Here is a 6,000-nt window from a genome sequence, read left to right on the forward strand (position 1 = left end):
CCTATTACTGGGTTCATTTTTACAAACACAAAACAAAAACACAGTGCCTGCTCACAAGAGCATTCATGATATTAATCAATGTAGCAGATAAATTAAAAGGAGAACTACTTAATCTAAGGTTGAGCATCATATTCTTCTCAAATGCTTGGAATAATTTCTAATATAATAGTTTACAGAACAGTATGTGCTGGTTAAGTTACAAGTTGGAAACGAATAAGGACGACTAGTTGTGATGCACCAAAGTTTCTAGGAACATGCTTACCTTTCAACATGCAATTGTCCCACAGAAGACAATCTAATTCCTCACACCATCAAAATTAAGTCCTTGCCTAAATATTTTGATCGCTCTAGCCTTCCTTAAGGTACAACTGAAAGCCCTGGTAGCTTTGGCAACATGAAGAATCTAGTGTAAGGTGCAATCATTTATCTAAAGCTGCTCTGGCCCACTGGAGCTCAAATTAACAGAGCTTGATGACAATATTCTCCATTCATTAGAAATTACACTATCAAAGTATCACTGCATACTTTGGAGTTTGATGTCGTTATTCAGAACAATCTTATATAAAACTTGCAGAAGCATTAAAAATGTTAACATGTATAAAAATGTAAAAGTTTATATGCTGGTATATTACAGACCTCCTACATAGCTTGTGAAACCACACTGATTTTTTATTTTTACATATTTTTAGTGTAACCTGAACATGCTTTTGAAGTAGAAATGTCTATTTTTATTATTATTAATAATAAACCCTCTTTCAAATAGAGATAATGTATTAATTTTTTTTAAAAACCTATGGAATGTAAAAACCCTCAACTGTTTTTTTAGGTTTTGAATTTAGAAACTCTTTCAAAATAGCTAACTTAAAATAATATGCATTTTGCATCTTCAAAGCATTCACTTAAAATTGAACCTCTCCATTACAATACATCTGTTCACAGAGACCCACACAATCTAATAGGGTAATGGGGACCTTTACACAGCATATTGTGTCCAATGAGAAATTTGATGTTTCTTGACGTTCCAAGAGCCTAATTGAATAGACTTGTTTTTTTTTTCTCTTAGCTTTTCCACATTGTATTTGTAGATATTTTAGATATTAAAACATATCCATTCCTCCACCCCTGTAAAAAACAAAACAAAGAAAAAGGTGGGCGGAGGAGGAAGCAGTGACCAATGTATAGACTATGATAATCTATGTTTAATTTGTCACAATATTGCAGTGAGGTGGTTAGCTTTGTTAGTTTGAAATCAAGCAGAAGGTGCATTTATACATACATATACATTTGTCTACACATATATACATTTATATATACATACATTTGTCTGCTCTGACATGCCTGAAATTCAGCATGTGAGCTGATGCGCCTGGCGCTGCGTTGCATGCATTTGTATACATGGTGAAATTGTGTCGTGCTGAGAAAGTGGCTGTGCGCTTTTGAACTAAAACGCCTTTGATGTTTCCTTTCACAGGTAACAACCTACTTTATCAGATGCTATCATCTGACTTCATCTGATGAAACCTATGAAAACTTATGCCTCTTTAAACCATTTAGTCCCTAAAATGTACAACCTTGTCCTATCTTCTGCTTGTCTAAATTTTAGGTGTCATCCAAAGCCCATGGAAACAAGAGGGAATCAGCTAATGGTGTCAATAGGTTTTGGATTGGGACTACTATTGCTCACAAGGGAATGCACAAACATGTGATCTTTCATGTCTATAAATACAAGAATTAGAAGCTCTTAACAATTTGTTTTCAGCACAAGCTGAAAGAGGCCTTCAGGATAGTCACTTCGCAACATGCAACAAACCCTCTGCTTATGAAGTCTTATGCTACACATCTGATTTATTCAGTCTATCAGGTGCAAATGTATCCTGCCTTCTGCCTGGCTTTATACTAACACGGCTAACTACCTCTCCCTTCAGGATAGTGGTCACTATTAAAAATCAGTAGTGACCAACAGCTACTACAAAGAAGTATTTGAGTTATAAAAGTTAGTTCTTATTTTACATTTAAAATAATAATTTGATATCACAGATAAAATAGCATGGTTAAAATAGGTAAAATAGTGGTAAATGTATACCACTGTATGTGATTTCCAGAAAGTTGTTTTATCTATATTCATAAAGGAAAAGCTCTTTTCTAAGTTTCCCAGTGAAATCCAACTATTTGAGTTGATTTTGCATTCAAAGCAGATTAGACGCGAATACTCAGCTGGATATAGTAAGAGAACAGACTTGCTTGTATTTTTTTTCTAATTTTGGACATACTGAACATAAAGCACGACAGGCAGACAGTCATATTTACTTATAGTCAGGCCCTTGCCAAGGTTTAGAAACAACCTTTATCAAAAGATTTTTTGTCCATCATATTTCTCTCTCAGATATATTTTGAATTTTCATTTCTTTTCATATTCCCTTGGATACTTTGTTGATTTTTCTCTCCTGGCAATGTAGTCTATCATTATATCTTGTTTTAAAATGTGTTGAGTGATTAGAGAGGAGTCAGCATAAAAATAGCAACAGCCCATGACTGCCTGTGCCTGACAGAAAATATCCAGCCATTGAGTACTGGATGTTGAGCTGTTGAGGCCACTGTATCTTAATTTCAGTCCAGAATGTGGGTGACCAGAAAATAGTGCTTATAGGAGTGACAACAGAGCACTAGCCAAATTAGGTTTTCTAATACCTCTTTAGATTTGCTCCTCTGTGGACAAAAAACTAAGCTAACTCTCCATCTTGTATAAATCATGGGCAACAAGTTAAGACTATTCTTCGATTCTTTCTTTCCCTATGCCCTGTCTTCTTTCTGCCTTTATAGCCAATTAAAACAAAACAAAATCCTGAAATACATGTAACTAGCAAAGCAGTGCCAATTCTATACTTTATTTTTGCTTATACTTGTCTGATCCTCTACCCTTCCACTAATCCTTGTATCATTAGGCCGTATGCCATTCAGGGCAAAGATTGCCCCCTGTCCTGTGTTTCCGCAATACTTAGTCTGAAAAGATTCCAAGCTCATCATGAACTTTTTAGTACAACATCATACAAAACCAGGAGTCAGCAATGTTTTTCAGCATCAGGCTGAAATGACCCAGTTCAGGTCTGAGAAAAGGTGGCACTAGGACCCAAGTGCTGCTGCCACTTCTCCATGCCACCAGACTACAGCTGGGTGTGGGCCTCTTCTTCAAAACCATTGTGAGGCAGAGCAGGTAAGTACCTGATATATATGTGACCTACCTGTCATAGTCTTACATCCATGGTTTTAAAAATCCACTTAGCTTTTCTGCCTTTAAGCATATTAAGCATGTTGATATAGTTTGTTTAATTCATCCATTTGGGTTCCTTTCTCATAATGGAATTCCTGTCATGGTCTTGCTTAAGATTTTTAGGATAAAAGCAAACCAACTACCACATTTTCTTGTGGATGGAGCTTTGTATCTTGGCCAAAAGCCATTTATAGAAGGAATACATCAGTTGGAGGCCTTCCTCTGCAGTCTAAATGAGAAATTGCTCCTTATGTTGTCTTTCATCTTTTAAATATGCTCAGATCTGATCTGAGCAGCTGTCTATGTTAGATTGATTCTTCTGCTTGTTCACTGATACTCTCATCTATGCTAATCACTCTTCCTTTGTGTGTCTTGAGTATTAACTTCTTAAGTTAATTTTCAAACCCCATTTCTTGGCTTTCATGGTCCAGTTGCTCCATTAATTTTTGCATACTATTTCTGTTTTTTGGGACCATCCCGATGCCTGAAAATCTTATTTACTTAAATTGTTTTGGTCCATATTGAACTCTCTCGTTCTCTCTCCTATTAGCACAATCTTTTCACAAAGATGTTACAGAATATCCGTGAACAACTTCAAAATGCTGATATCACCTTGTTTTATTTCTTACTCTATAAATATTTAATATCCCTATGTGATTTAAACATGTGGTCAATGTCTTGCTTTACTATATGCTTCCTGGAAGCAGGAAAAAAGTGTTACATTTTTATGTGCTTAAGCTTTTCAAAGCGCTGCATCTTGAGACTTTTCCAGCTGAATAGCTACGTTCTTTGCAGTCTCTGAAAACCATACAGAGAAATCAGTTCTATACTGATTCTCCACTAACTCATTAATCACTTGGGTTTTATCCATTATAAAGCACTAAAACAAAGGCAGGTCTGTTTCCATGGTTTAGCTCACGTGTGGCTATTATCACAATAAGTATCTTACACACTACACTTCTGAAAGAACACAACCCCAGCACTTCCACTTTCTTTACCAACCTGTATGCTCAGGCAGCATGAAATTGGCAGAGAATCGATTACATCAGCTCCTACACCATTTATTTTCCTTTTTGCTACCTGCTTCAGTTTTTTGTTTGCTCTCTTCTTGGACATCATGGAATGTGCCTTCATTGCTATTGGGCAACTGATTAGGCTCAGTGTAAACTGGCCTTATGCCTAACCACCAATATTTAGGGTTGTCCCGCTTTACTCCTCTCTCACCTGCCCTCCAAGATGGGAAACCAGTGTACCCATCTGGAAAACCTCAGTTTGCTCCCAAATCTAGTGTTCTGGTCTGACCTGTGACATAATGGACATACAACTCAAACATCCTAATTATCTCAGGCAAGCACAGAAATAGCAGTCAGATGGCTGTACATTTGTGATAACTGAATATAAAGCAAATAGGTAGCCCAGGAGAGCTAATCAGCTCTCTCTCTTCCCTCATAGCTTGGAAAATAGCCATGAGGAAGTGGTAGAAAAAGCCTTCCTCCTCCCCTTTCTCTCCCTGCCTTCTCAGGTACAGTGTCTATAAGTAGTCAGCCTTAAAAATGTCAGGACAGCTTCATGCCCAAGACCCGAGAGATGTATTACAGGGGTCTATTATCCCCTGTAACGTGTCCATACTTAGATGGTAGAAGGGAAGGGTGACATCATATCCTGTTCTTTATTACACAGTGGGCTAGAATTTTGTTTGGAAAAATGATCTGCTCATTAGGAGTAGTCTGTATAGAAGGCAGACCACAGAAGCACATTCACTACCACCATTTTAGGAAGAGTGAGTCCTACTTTAATCATTCAAGAATTTTTGTGGGCTCCTGCCTTCAAAAGTAAATAAGTTGATAGCTTCTTCAGGTAGACTTCAGATTGCATGTGGAAAGAGGTACCTCTCTGGCAGACTAGCACCTAAACCCTGGAGAGGGGTAGGAGTCTGAACATACCTCTATATTTCATGTTTCTGACTGAGTAGGTCTAGGTGACTCCATGCTCAGTCTGAAGATTTTCAGACCAGGTGTCTGAGATGCTTTCAGCCACATGTCTCATGATTCTGGTGCCATGTGTCGGAAGTCCAGTTGTCTGATTCTGCTTTGTGTCCCTCTCAAGGGGTCTGGCATCTGGAAGTCAGGTATTGCAGTCCATGACTTGTATGAACCTTTATGAATAGGGTATTAGTTTGCTTGTGTTAGCTAACTTGGGAAAAGCAGATGTTTACTGCTCATGTTCTCTTGCAATTTATCATGAACCTGCTTAAGCAGCATTCATTTAGAGACATAAAAAGAAATAAAACCAATCAAACAAAGGCTTGTTACAGCTTAATTCTATTTATGTTTCATGTCCTTTTTTTAAATTGGGGATGTCCAGGCTTACCAGCTAGGGACAGAAGTTACACATAAAATGGTTTAAGTGATCAGAAACTGGTTTAAAACTGTAACAGAAGAGAAGCTCAGTGTATATAAATCAATTTCAAAATGGCTGAAACTGGTTTAGGATGAACCTGGTTGAATTTGTATCAGACTTAACTGATTTGGGTCAAACTGGTTTATGAAACTTCTGTCCCAGACCCCTTCTTGGTTCAAGTTAAAGTACTGTCTCCCAGCATGCTTTCCAGCCCTGGGCTGTGCTGTTTGCTCCAAAGAGCAGGGCTGGCCCCACCCCTCTACTCCCTAGCTGGAGTAGTGAGGGCTAGTTAACAAGGGGGTACAGAGGGGGCAAACCTCGCTGGGGATACA

The sequence above is a fragment of the Alligator mississippiensis genome, chromosome 12 (assembly GCF_030867095.1).
Source record: "Alligator mississippiensis isolate rAllMis1 chromosome 12, rAllMis1, whole genome shotgun sequence".
NCBI lineage: Eukaryota > Metazoa > Chordata > Crocodylia > Alligatoridae > Alligator > Alligator mississippiensis.